This window comes from Haliaeetus leucocephalus, unplaced genomic scaffold (assembly GCF_000737465.1).
Source record: "Haliaeetus leucocephalus isolate CR32 unplaced genomic scaffold, Haliaeetus_leucocephalus-4.0 Scaffold668, whole genome shotgun sequence".
NCBI lineage: Eukaryota > Metazoa > Chordata > Aves > Accipitriformes > Accipitridae > Haliaeetus > Haliaeetus leucocephalus.
In genome coordinates, this window is record NW_010973104.1 from 767,984 (window position 1) to 781,960 (window position 13,977).

A 13,977-nucleotide genomic window follows, 5' to 3' on the forward strand; every position below is an offset into this window, starting at 1 on the left:
TCAAAGCATAAGTTACAAAGTCTGTAACTCAGCTACTTGCTCAGGTAGCAGATGCCATGGCTGCGAGATTCAGTTTGCCCCGATTCGCTCCTTCCCATCTCATGGGATCAGCTTTCTAACTCTTCCCTCTCAACCATTTTAATCCCGAAGGTTCTCTCGCTGTGCTATGGGCTCACCAGCTCCTGCATACACTCGCAGATTAGCAGACCTACTATTAGCAAATTGGAAATTTCTTCTGCTCCCTTTCCTCTGAGGAAGGCACACTTTTACACAGGAACTGGTCTTCCTTTCATGCATGTGTCTGGATTCCCATTTTTTACCATCTTTTATGAGAATTAAAACATTTTAAGTTGTCACACAGTACTATAACTTTTGGAAAGCATATTCATGGATTTCAATGAAACGGTTAAAAAGACAATGCAAGTCCCCAGATTCCCTTATTTAGAAGGCCTAGTCCATGTAAGAAAAGCCAAGTATCTGCTCACAACAATGCACAACTACAGCATTCCTATCAATGGCAAAATCAGAGTTCAAATAACACAAGTGCAGCCAAATTCAGAAAGCATTGAGATACCCAGTACTCATCTACAGGGTTTATGGAACAGCGGGGGGGGGGGGGGTGTGTTTATTTCATTGAGATGACAAATAAAATGTTTGACTTACATCACAGAAAAATTGTACAAAGTTATCAAAATAGAGGATCTTGGCACCAATGACTAGTTGTTTCAGGAAAGATCACTTGGCACACAGAATTATTCAGCTTTATGCTCTGATCTGAGCAGATTTGTTACCTAACAGCTAGGAAGTCCTTAGTCTATAAACCACTTAGGAGTGGCAAATAGGCAATCTTCCTCTAAAGAATAAAAGCCTTCTATAAACTTGTGTGAGAAGAAACCAATTCTTTGCTGCTGATACCTATTTTTGAGCTGTGCCACACAAGGCACTTCGGATTTTTCCTTTGGATTTGAGCTCAAGAGCTTTTCTCCAAAGTAAGGAGAACAGTAGGAATGAACGATGCCACCATTTCAGTATCAAAAAATTGTCTAGCTGTCATTGTACAAGGGTTTAAGAAAAAGTCAAATTCAAAACCAATCTAACAGGCGACGCTTTACAGCATTTTAGAGTCAAGATGGTAATTTGCAACGACACCTAACTTACTGACTCAGGAAACACTTCAATAAACAGAATAGGATGAGAGCAATATCGAGTCTCTAAACTTGGAGCGCCTGCACAGTAAACGTTCACTTTTCTTTCTTGCTTTCCCAGAAACTCCACAAAGTTATAGGTAAAATGTAAAACACATTATTTTTCACTATGTGGACCTTTTACCTGAAACACCACAATAAAACTATTCAAACAAGATTTTTCTTTTTTTTTTGGCATCACTGGTGAGACAGAGAGTCCTAACGCTCTCTCAGGACTATCACCAGAATGATCCCTAGAGAGCACATTAAGCATTTCTTGCGTTCTGCATCTTGGCAGGAATTATTTCACAATGTGACGCAACATTTGGATTTACAAAGGAAGGTACATTATATACCAGTTTGGTATTAAAACGAAACCTTTTTCCTCAGGGGTCAGGAGGCCAGCAAGACCTCCACCTAAATTTTCAAAGTACATGGGGATTCAGCTGTGCCTTTTGCTTGTCAAAATAAATACAGGACTAAAACTGAAGGCAGCGCCCTGGAAATGCACGTACCACTACAATAATTCAAACACCAGGTCGCACAGTGGACAGGCTGCCAGGGTACCGCCACCAGCACGACCGGCGTCCATCCTTCCCAGGGTCCTGAGCAGGACCTGCACAGCTTCACGCTTCGAATCACAGCTCCTGCGTTTCAAACCCTTCAAATGGTATTGCATTTTCTCACTGGGCAAAGAAAATTTTCTGTATTTAAGAGACATTTAGTAGGCTGCAAACAAATGGATCAAATTGTGCTCTTCCATTTTTAACATAATCTAAGCAGAAAGCACTTACCATCAGTGCACAAAGAGCTCAGCCATGCTGGAGAAGAACAGCACAGCAGTAAGAGCAAAGGTAGAAAATGGAGGATGCAGATTATAAAATTCAGTCACATTTTAAAATTTTCTGCTACAATAATTCACTTTATGTAGAATTAATGTGGCTGATTGAACGTTTGTGCTGTAATTTACTTATAATTAACATTTTATGGTGAACAGATTTCACCATCTCCTTCATGCTGTGAACTCCAAGCCATAGGTCAAAAATAGAGATGAAACAGATAAGCACAAAATATTCTCACTGAAATATTAATGAGATTTTAATTTACTACTTTAAAAATACATCTTTCATCAATGCCTGTATATCAAATCATTATTTTAATTTTTTTACATTGTATTAAAAATATAATGAACTTTCCTAACTGGTTGAAAGACCCTGAAATATCTATTGTGAAGAGACAGCTCAGGGGAACAAAAAGGTCCAAACATTCACAGCTATCAAAAATCTTACATGGTGATTGGAAGAGAGTCAGCTTAAACCGAACATAATACCTTTACCATTAACCAACTAGAACTGTGGGTCTCTAGTCTCACAAACCCTGTGGTCCAGCAAAGGGATGCAATTCTTCCCGCTAAGATCTTATTTAAAAGCATAACATTAGTCTCTAAAAAAATTCCACTGCCACAAACTTAATGTGTTTCAACAGATGTTGTTGCATTCGCTGTTGAGATAGAATACATACAAGGTGTTGCTTTGATCAGGCATTCTTATCTTTTAAGCCAGTTCTGGCTAAATTTGAAACCCTCCAGAACAAGGCTCTGCAGTTAAGAAAGACACCATGAGTCAGAGGAAAAATACGCTTCTTCATGGTCTAGGAAGAAAGTCAGAAGAAAACTTGTATAAAATCTCAAATCCACTCACAATGTGTATTTAAAGCTGTCTTTCCTATTACCTAAAGATGACAGACCACATCTGAATAAATTATCAAGTCATCTGCAATTCATACAGTTTCCTATATTCCAATGCGCTATCAAACAGGCAACTGAGGACATTCCCGGAATGGTCTGGTGACAGAGAATGAAGATATGGGATGACAATGAAAAAGTCAGCAGAAAATCATAAGTCAATGGAACTATTTTATGCTCTTTACTTCCTAGCCTGCACCAGTCCATTCAAAAGGCTCATTAGAATTTCAAATGAAAAGCTGAATAATACAAGCATTATAAATCTGTTACAAACAAACCTAAAATGCATCAAGAAAAATACACATGGAATTTTCCTTCTTAAATTGCACTGCTTTTTCCTACAGGTTTGTTTGCTGGGAATCAGCAGCTATTTGTTTTTAGGGTAAGGCTGTATTTTCTTTTCTTTTTTAATTTACGTTACTTATTTAAATTGAAGGCCAGTGCCTGCCGGTCTCCTTGGTCCTACAGCTTGAAGAATGGAATCCAGACACCTTTTAGGTTGCTCTATGCAGCCATAGGCTTTTTCTTTTTTTCTTTAAAGATATTACAAGTTGGGGGGGGGAAGTTATTTACCTGTAGGAGAAATCTCAAGAGAAGTCAGAGCCTGAGCATCCCACCACAGAATGATTCCTAATAGGAAGTTAAATTCTTATCTGCAGAAGGTAAGACCTCTTGGTAGAATAGCAACAGTAGGGTGATTTCTGATGGGTCCTGATACTTCCACCCCTCCTGTGACATGGTGGCAGCACGTGGGTCTCTTTCCAAAGTTGTTCTGTCAGACTAGGGGACTTGTTCGTACACATATCTCTGCTGATGATTAGAACTATACTATACTTTAGAAGTCCTTTAAAAAGAAAATAAACCCTTAATGTTTCCTTTGCAGTAAAACAATTCAGACCATTTTTAGTAATAACAGAACCAAAAAAAGTAACATACAAACTACCACCAAAATCGGAGTGGGGTGAATGTATTGTTTCTGAGAATAGCAAGAAAAAACCCAAAGTTACAAGAAAATGCATAGCACTATATTAATGGATAAGACTTACATTGCATTTTTGCTGGTTTTTTTAGCATTTTCTATTGCCAGAATGAAGAAAAACCACCAAAGCAACAAACCAAACCCCAAACAACATGGCAGGAAAAGAACACCAAAACACAGACACTGAATACTGAACCAGGGATTCCAAAATAAAACATTACAGCACATCACCCACAGAAATCCCAGTAAAACTTCTGGACTTCTCAGACCCTGCCAGACAACAGGACCACGTACGTTAACCAGAACACTACGTTATGCTTTGGGAAGCCGAAGTGGTGGCAGGAAGAGGACCAGATGACCATCAGGTTGACATGGCCCAACAGCACGGAGCTGCTCTGTACGCTGGCCCGGTGTACTACAAGGGCGACAGGGAGCGTCAGGGATAGTGCAGGACAACACAGCTGCCTTTAGGCTGGAGAAAGAGCTGCCGAAGCAGACAAAGTCAATCAGTTGCTTAAAAAAATAAAATGAAAAAATTGCAACGTGGTAGAGGTCTTCATCCCTTTGATCTCTTACCTAGTGCTGATATGCCACTGAAGCTATATGGACTCATCTTTAAATGAAGTATTAATGATGAGAAACTATTCTGACAGATGTTATCTCTGTACTTTCTCATTCCCAGGACCTCTGTTACCATTTTCTAACACATAAGATTTTTTTCCAGAACATCAACTAGGCTTCTACTCAAACGCTGGGCTAAACCTTGAGAGATTGGCTTCCGCAGGCATCTGCTTGAAGAAAATCTTAATGCAAAATCTAAATGAGAACCTTAAATTCTAACCACCGAATCCCCAAAACATCATTTACTAAGCACCAAGTTCACCTGGAAGAGATGTTAATTATGACTGAAACCCTGGGGCTCCCCGATAAAAAGGGCTAGCCAAAGCATACGCTGAGAAATTCAGACCCAGTATATGATGCAACAACATCGCCTGTTCGGCTAGCACGTATCGTCCTCTGATGGGGTATACAGGATTCCTGCTTTCGGCTCAGCTGGGGAGCGGGGGAAGACATCCTATATGTATTAAAACAGCTTTCTGCATCTTAAGGAAACAGAAATGAAATAAATATACAAATAAACAAACACTTCAAAGATAACAATGAAATCTCACCAGTTGCAGCACATGTCCGCTCAGTCTCTTTTTTTTTCCTAAGTGCCTTTCCTTAGTACAAGCCATCAAATATCATTGTGAATTAATAATAATTTTTTTAGCAGCATTGAAGAATTAAAGCAAGAGAGAAAGGGAAGGCATGCAAGAGAGAAAAGGAGGGAGAGAAAGAGAGAGGTTAAACTCAAAGGCAGAGAGAGCGAAATGGACCAGATTATACAAAATTAAAAAGCAAATACGCGCAGACAATTTGTGCCGAGTGATTGCAAGCAATTACAGTCCGGCTTTTCTGGGGGAAAATGGGGGGGGGGGGGAGGTTATTTCAGCTTAAAAGGAGACTTTATTCATTCCTGATCAGCTTCTCCTACTATTCTCTCTTTTATTCTTGGATATCAATTTAAAAAAAAATCACCCTTCAGATGTTACATGTCTAACCCTGGGAATCCCACCCCTGGGCAGAGAGGGAGGATTTCAGCTTCCAATCGGCTCTTTCTATAGCCCTGAAAAAGCAATTTGCTCAAAAAGGATAAAAAAAAAAAGGGGGGGGGGAGAGAGAAAGAAAGAAAAGGAGGGCAAAAAAGGAAAACCACAACAAGGGCATGCGTTTCTCTTGGAGGAGAGCTTCAATTTTACTGTAATTGTCTGAGGAAGAGCTGCTTTGATCTGCAGAATTATTATTATGCTTCAAATGCCTGCCTGCTAATGTCACAGCTGTGCTTTGGCATGAGCACACCGAGGGGGACCAGAGGCTAACCTGGGCCTTGCCCTGGCCACGGGTCACTCTCCCTCCTCTCTTTGTGTCTCTGAACTTTATTTCAGGAGCACCTAAGGCGAGCACCCAGCACCGCGGCTGGGCTGCCCGGGGACAGGGGCTCTGCACTCTCGTGGAGCGGCTGCACGGCTCGTGCTCAACCCCCTTGGCTTGGGAGAGAGAGATTAAAATGCTGAGATCGCCTCCCTGTAAGGATCACGAAAGAGGGTTTAAAGCAATACATTTTTTTGCTTTTTGGTCTCGCTCAATCACCAGCTGAAGCAATGTGAAGAAGGCTTTAAGGCCTTTATTATACTTCTTGTCTTACATCGCTACCTGTTATTGTTGTGAAATGCCTTTTTTTTTTTTTTAAATTACAACTACATAATCTACAGTGTTTGAAATGCATCTCCCTCCCCTGCACCCCAAAGTTCGACAAATTTTGCTGGTAGCAGATAGGAATAACCATCCTCGGAGCACACATCAGCTGGGGTGGGAGGCCACGCCACGTGGGCGTCCCAGCAGAAACCCAGGAGGCACAGAAGCGTGGGGGGCAAAAAGAATCCTGGGATTTTCTGTTCTGCAGCAAGATACAGACCCGCATTACGAGGAATACCACCTCCTTCACATTCATTGGGGAAGTACAGGGAAGCTCGAGTTCTTCCAAATAAAATTTTAATGCCGTTCCCTGAAAATTAAAGAAGTCCCACTAACACAGCAGGAGCATTTGCCACTGTGGACCCCCTTACTACTGGGGACCTGCAGTTTGAAGTTTTTTGACTTTGTAAAGTCCAAATTGTTCCACAAAACACAGAGAAGCTCAACTGCTTTCCTGTTTTCTTGATCTTATGCACCATCTCTGTACTTGTATGAAAATACATTCCATGAATACAGGTAGTCTATGGATTTGGGGGTTGGTTTTTTCCATTTTTATAAATCAGAGTTGAGAGTGACTAAGATATTCTGCACATCAGGACAATGGCATTTTTTTTCCCAGTTCTTTCATGACTGGGGCCAGAACCTTAATAGCATACCATACTGGTATCTGTTTCTTGTCAGCTACCTATATTCAGATAAAAACTTTTAGAAAATACATCTATTTAAGAATATTCTCAGAAATTATTATTTCCAATTATTTGAAAATAACCATATTTAATGATGAAGTTTTTCAAATTCCTCATTATGCAAAGCCCTCTTCTAAAGTCCATATTTGACTACCACTGCGTTGGGGAGGTCAGCTTCGAATACCGAGACTGATTTGGAGAAGCACCAAGCACCTCTAACTGAGCCAGCCCAGGGGAGTACAGGACCTCTGACAGACCGACACAACACAACGCAGGTTGGACACTGAAAAGTGAAGCAAAGACAGATGCAGCTTTCAAACCTGGGCTGCACCCATTCAGCTATACAAGATTCTTGAAGGACATAGAAGCCAGTAACATCAAAAATACCTTTTCACACATCCGAGAGCCAGCTATTTAAAGTTCAACTCCTTATGAACTATGCAGTCTAAAAGCAAGGTCAGTACCCCAGAAATTTAGGGTTTTCTCTCATCAACTAATGTATAGCTCTTCTTTCCAAAACTGCTGACACCTCACGGGATGTTTTCTATGCCACCCATCAAGTCCTGAGTACCACTTATTGTCATCAGAGGGGTTTGGTGTGCAGGTGGTCATGCTGTGGAGAACGCATGCTTTGCACCTTCATCCTTCTCTATCCAGTTTACTTCAAATGTCCCAAACCTCTGCTCTGCAAAGAGCTGGCATTTGTGTTTGAAGGAGGAATAAATTTTTTTTAATCAAATAGAGGAGTTTTTCTTCAAATGTAAAATTTCTTATCAACAAAGCACAATTTTGAGGTGTAGCATAAAACAGCATTCAGTCACTGGTGATGAGATATTGGTGACCAAGTATTTTTGCAACTGACTAAAAACAGAATAAGAATTTTGAGATTTTACAGCTTTCCAATGAGTAAAGCACTCTATGCTTAGGAAGTTTTCAAGATACGTATGATTTTAAATTCTTACCATTATTATATACAAAAATAATACTTCGGGTAAGTAAAGGTTCCTAAAATTGTATTTGCACAATTTTTCTCTGCTTGTATAGACTCAGAGTCCTGGTAACTGGCAGTCTGCCTTCACATGAAGAAGTCTATGAAAAATGGTAAAAATAATTTCTTAAAAAGTCTCCAACATCTTTCTGAAATAGTTTGCCTGTAAAATATGTAGCATGCACAAAATACACTGAGATGTGGTGTGACACAAACAATTTATTAGCATTACTCTGGGATGAGCCGCATAAGTCATGCAGGGCTTCACTACTCGTAAGTATTGCCGTCATCTCAAACTCATCAATAACACCTTTACTCTATTGCATCCTAGCATGAACTGTGTATCTATCTAAACTATAAACATATACAATTTTTCAGTCAAAAGAGTAATAGGCAAATAGCTGGATTTCACTCATTTTGTGTTCTCCAGGTAGTAAAATAGACGCATATTTAATGTACATACCAAAAAGTGCAGTGCCAATAAGTAGAGAGAGTCATATTTCCGAGTTAGTTTATAGACGGCTATATTTTACGGCTGTACTGCTAAAACCATATATGCATGCATATAAATATAGATAAATATCTGTAAAGTCAGTATCTACACACATGAAATAGAGGACTGGATAAATGCAAGACAAAGTACGTGATAAAAATAATCCTAATTTCTATATACAATTATGAACTCTTGACTAAAATTACTACTTAGAAGTGAGATCTTGAGGTTATATAGTGTCCTCTCATACTGATCCTAGAGGTTGCTATTGGAGCTATTGCTCTTTTGCTTTATAATTTTGCTAATTGGTCATTAAGAAGTCTATAATTCTAATTCTGCCTTTGCTGGCAACACACTGTGGGTCAGCAAGTAAATTAATCTACCTCTACACCTCAGTTTCTCCAACTGCAATACAGGGAAACACATATCCATCACTAGGTCCTGTAGGAGTTAATCTGTTAATGTTTGTATCAATCAAGTTGTCAAGTGCTATTTAAGTGCTTATTATTACTCATACAATAATTCTCTGCTTCAGGGCTCCGTAGGTTTGTAAATGCCTCTTTCATCACATACGTGAAGTTCTTTTGGGGCAAGCGAGATGCCCTGGATTATGGGCTGACCAAACACATCTCTTCGTAGGTGGCTTCAGAACACCGAGTGCTCCAGAGCAAGGCAGACCACGCACTCCCCATGTTTTGCTCCCGTGCTGCAGAACACTGTCGGGTTTCTTTCACCACAACGCTTTTGTCAGCTGCGCTCTGCACTGGATCAGGGAACCGATGTATTTTGAAGATATATTTGTATCTTATGCCCAAGTACCGCTACACGCATAACCTTGCGTGAGCATCTTTCTCATGAGGCAAGTGTTAGGCAGGGGTCTTCTCCTCCCATCAGTCTGTTCTTCCTCCTGCACGTGCCCTCCTTTTTGACCTGGAAATTGTTAGGCACAAACTCGGAGCAGATGTTGTGTTTATCCAGAACATCATTTGCTCCGACTGTTCTGGAGAGAATCTGTTTATTCAGGACGTCTGGCTCTGAAACATCTTGGTGAGAGGTCCAACTCTGCGACACACGTGCTCTACCCACCTTCTGCATCTGGGCAGGAGGACTGACAAACCTTTAGCGTGCATCTACGATACCCTCAGAAGCCCAATGATTGCCCTCTCAGGCACACTGTGGCACCAGAACATGTAACACAGTCAAACATTTTCTGGAACCCTCACTCGGAGTCTGCAGAGTCATGTTGCGCACATGACATCAGCCTGAAGCTTGCAGAGTCCTGCGGTTATTCCACATAAAGTCGTACAGCTGCCCTACATAGCTACAAGAGCTTTTAGATTTCTCCTCAACTTATGGTCATGTCGTACCGCTGTCATTAGAGGACGCCAATATAAATCAGTATGTCAACTCTTACACAATGAGCTGGTGCTCTCTATCTGTACAACTCTTGTCTATACAAAAGGCGCGCAGCATTCGAGGCACGTGTTAGCTGGGATTCCTGGAGCCTGCATGCACTGGGAGCTCCTTTAGAAAATATAGTAGCTACTCGTCTAGTCTTCTCACAAAATGAATTCTCTCTACTGGCACCAGTGAAGCTAAATACAACTTATAAAATATTGAGCAGATCTTCATAAGGAATGCAACTAAAAAAAGTGACACTTTAATTATTATCTTTATGCTCCAGAAATATCCCATCAATATGAGGAGCAGATAATTCACAATACTGTTTCAACCACGCTGCAGAATCAGGAGATACTGGTGCTTCATCTATACCAGGCGTGCAAACGTTAGCGCTATCTATCTACGTACGTAGCCTGTAGTTATTTATCCATTGTTTATGCATGCACTTATTTATGAATTTATTTAATTTATAAACGTTTATATTGCAGAGCATGAGATGATAAATTCAGAAGAAAAATACTGACTCATAGAGTATGACCCTCCTGCCTGTTTAGCCGAGAGCTCCCTCCCTTGTACGGGTGGCACGACCTGGACCTTCCTGCCAGCAGTCGGTGGGTAACAGCTGTCCAAAGACTCGAGACTTTGGGAAGAGAAGAGTTTTAAGCAAACCTGTTCTTCCATGTGATTTTCTCCACAGTGGTCTTGAGCAAACCTGTTCTTCCAACCTCTAGAGATTAGTTTAATGAGTCTTTTGCCCACAATTGATCCTTGGGAAATCAGTGAGATTCTGTGGCTGCTATTATGTCAGCAAATTATGTAACTTCCAAATTATTTTTCTATTTTCAAAATAAGCTGTGCTATGTGCAAAATTGCAAATCATTCAGTAAATCGCATAAAAAATAAATAAGTGTCTCTGCATAATTACTTGTTAAATAGCTCATTTTCCCACTGTTCCAGCATTGACAGTCAGCTGCCTAAACTCAAAGTCCATCAGTTTCAAAGCAAGACATTTAGCAGGATTTTTTTTTTTTTTTTTTTACCCTGGAGTTCTCTTCCTCCTTACCCTTGAGCCTGTTTTCCCCATAAGATCTTAAGTAAAACTCTATTTTTCCTTTAAATGTATATATTTTTATGTTTTCTCAATGCACCAAGCATGACAGAGGCAAATGGCATTAATTAAACACATGGCTGGACCTGCTAGCTATATATATTACTGACATTTCACTCTCTTACTATCTTCAAGTACCTCTTGCTATGTGCTACACGGGTAAAATACCAGAACAAATTATACAGTATATTCTGCTGGGTCCAAATCTACGACTGGGCAAGTCAGTACAGAAAGTAGTGTGGTAAGCAGCTCTAGAACGTCAGTGATTCATTGACAGGCATCTGTTAACGAAGCAGCAGAGAGGCTGTTTCGTCCTTTGCGTTATACTCCACCTTCCAAAGACTCCTGCCATTTGTAGGATGGTTTCTGTGTCAAAAGACACAACTTGGGGAGCAGTCCTCCAGTTAAAACCATGCAGAGGTTGCCCGTGCTGCCTTCAGCCAGGGACAAGGAGGGTGGGCGCTGCAGGGACGGACGCAGCCTGGCGAGCGGCACGCGTGCGGGTCCTCCTCCGGAGCGTGGCAGCGCACACCAAGCCACGGATGAGCAAACTGCACTGTCACTTATTTTCCTCATCTTTCCTTGAGACTAAGTACACATTTTACATAGCATCCTGACTGTATTTGAAATCAACATTTGTAATAATTTTGATCTCTTTCATCCTCTTGAATAGTCTAGACCGGAACTACCCCTTGGTTTCAGTCTGAGATTTCTGCCCCCAACTTACTAAAATTGAGTTATTTCTTCTCTGCTAGAAGCTCTGCCAGCTCAGTGTCTGTTCTTCGCTTTCAAGGGTATTTTATTTATTTTCTTCACTTTTAGCTATTGAAATCGGCAAGAACAAATTTCTATAATGAGCCTTAATAACAGTTTCTCCCATAAAGTTACCTATTTATCTCCTATTGTAGTGGTTTAGAAAGCACGAAAATGATGGAAAAATATAGGTGTAGTGATAAATCTCTGGGACTGACAGTGAATAATTTAAACTAGTCTCTATCCATAGGGGTAATGCTTGGAACCCACCCACTCTGTGTGAACCTTTCCCAGTCACTCAGACTCCTCCTTTCATAATACTCACAGTAGTATCCTCTCCACACAGACAAATAAAACCCTGTTTATCTAAACCTTTTAATCCAAATCTGTTCTATCTCTCAGCCTGTATCACTTACCCAATAGCTACCACCTTTATCTGAATGTTTTTGATGTCCTGGATCATTCTGGATAAGCTGAGCTGCTGAGGGAGCACACACATGACACATGCTGCCAGCCACATTTCAGAAAAGCTCACTTACCCCACAGGAAAAAGGTTTTAAAGTTATCAGCAGCAAAGCTTTTTCTGTTGGTATTTCCCTCATAAACATTACTTAAGCAAATTAGAGACAGCAGAAGAGCAGACTAGGGTGGGGTTTTTCCCTAACCAGCAGGAACAACACTATTTTGAGAGCTACCCTTAATTCTACACGCTGCGCTATCAACAGTACTCCCCCTTCCCCTCCGATGCAAACACAAAATGGGATACAACACTTCACTTCAAGCATAGCAAGACTCACCCTTAAAGCGAGCTCCTTGGGCAACAGCTCGAGATCGATTTTGTGTTTTGTACAGCACCAGGTACACTCTCAACACCAGCAAAAGCGATGTCAGCATTTTGTTCTTAATTATTTATCCATTTTTAATGGCGGTAAGAAACAAATATCACAAGTGCTTCCTTTGCTCAGAAAACCCTGATGCAGAAAAGGATGAAAACCACCCTTTATTTCCCCCTGGTTCTTTATTTACAGAACCATCTGTGTGCAGTTGCAGAGTCCAGTTGAGCCCTGTCTATATCCCTGTTTCCCTCCAGCACTAATTAGTAATGCAATCCCACAAAGAGTGAAGTTGCCCGAAACCTCCCCTCACTCACAATGATTTATGTTCAATTTGTACAAATGGAGAAAATGAGATTTCAAATTTCAATGCCATTTCTGCAATGAGGTGATTAAAAGAGAGAGAGGTATTGCGTTCTACTGTATAGAATATTGATCCCAGTGCTATTTTCCTTAGCAATAACCATTAGCTCAGTATTATTTGCAAACCTCTAATGTGAACCTGGAGATGTAATTTACATTTGTGCTTTACTTATTTGCTTTAACAAAACAACACAAAAGCTTTGGGTCTTTCAATCTATCCTTATTGTCAATAAAATTAGCAGTTCATAAAAAAATTAATGTATATGCAAAACCATCACTTCCTTGTAAACTACACAGAGACTGTAAACGTTGCTCAGAACAAAAGGGAGATAAACTATTAAAAGGCTCTGGCCATTTAACAAATTGAATACCAAACGAATTAAGATGGAGTTCCCTTTTGTCCCCTTCTTTAATTTCTGGGCCCCTGGGAGCCCGCAAAAGTTTCAGAAGTATCGGGAGGTTTCCCCCAAGGAGCGCGGTGTTGACAGGGGGTGTCTGATGGGAACATAATGGGCACGGGGAAGCACATGCTTCTGCTCACAACCGGTGCCGCGGCTGTTGCCATCGCAGGAGTCGCCCGCTGCAGCCTGTACAGCAGACAGCACAAAGCGCACACGCGTGCACGGGCACACACGTGCACGGGCACACACGTCCTGCATGCAAATGCTGCTGGGGAGGAAGCCAAGAAAGAAAAAACGAGAAGAAAGAGCGTAATCGCGGAATAAAGGAGGACGGCGCTCATGCCGCTCGGGCGGCCGTTTGTCAGCCCCCAACCCTTGAATAAGACAAGGCAGTTCTTCCCGTCGTGCTGCTGCTCCCTGCAAAAACATCAGCTGCTTCTGCTGCCTGGCAGAGTTTAGAAGATGAGAACAAGGAAAGAAGAGGGAGAAAGGGGGGGGAAAGAAAAAGCTAATGACCCATAATTGCCATGATAGTGGAAGAGGGCCCAGGCAGCTGTTTTACATTCCCGGTATGTATAGTATGCAAATATCTACAAAGGGCCGACACAGTTTCTCTATTGTGGATCCTGAGGGTAACCAAATTAGCCTTTGGCAACCATGGTAATTGGGAGGTGCTGTTCCCATTAGGAGTCCTGCAAATTATGAAGAAAAATGGACCAAAGGCTTTGTCACAAATAATAATACCG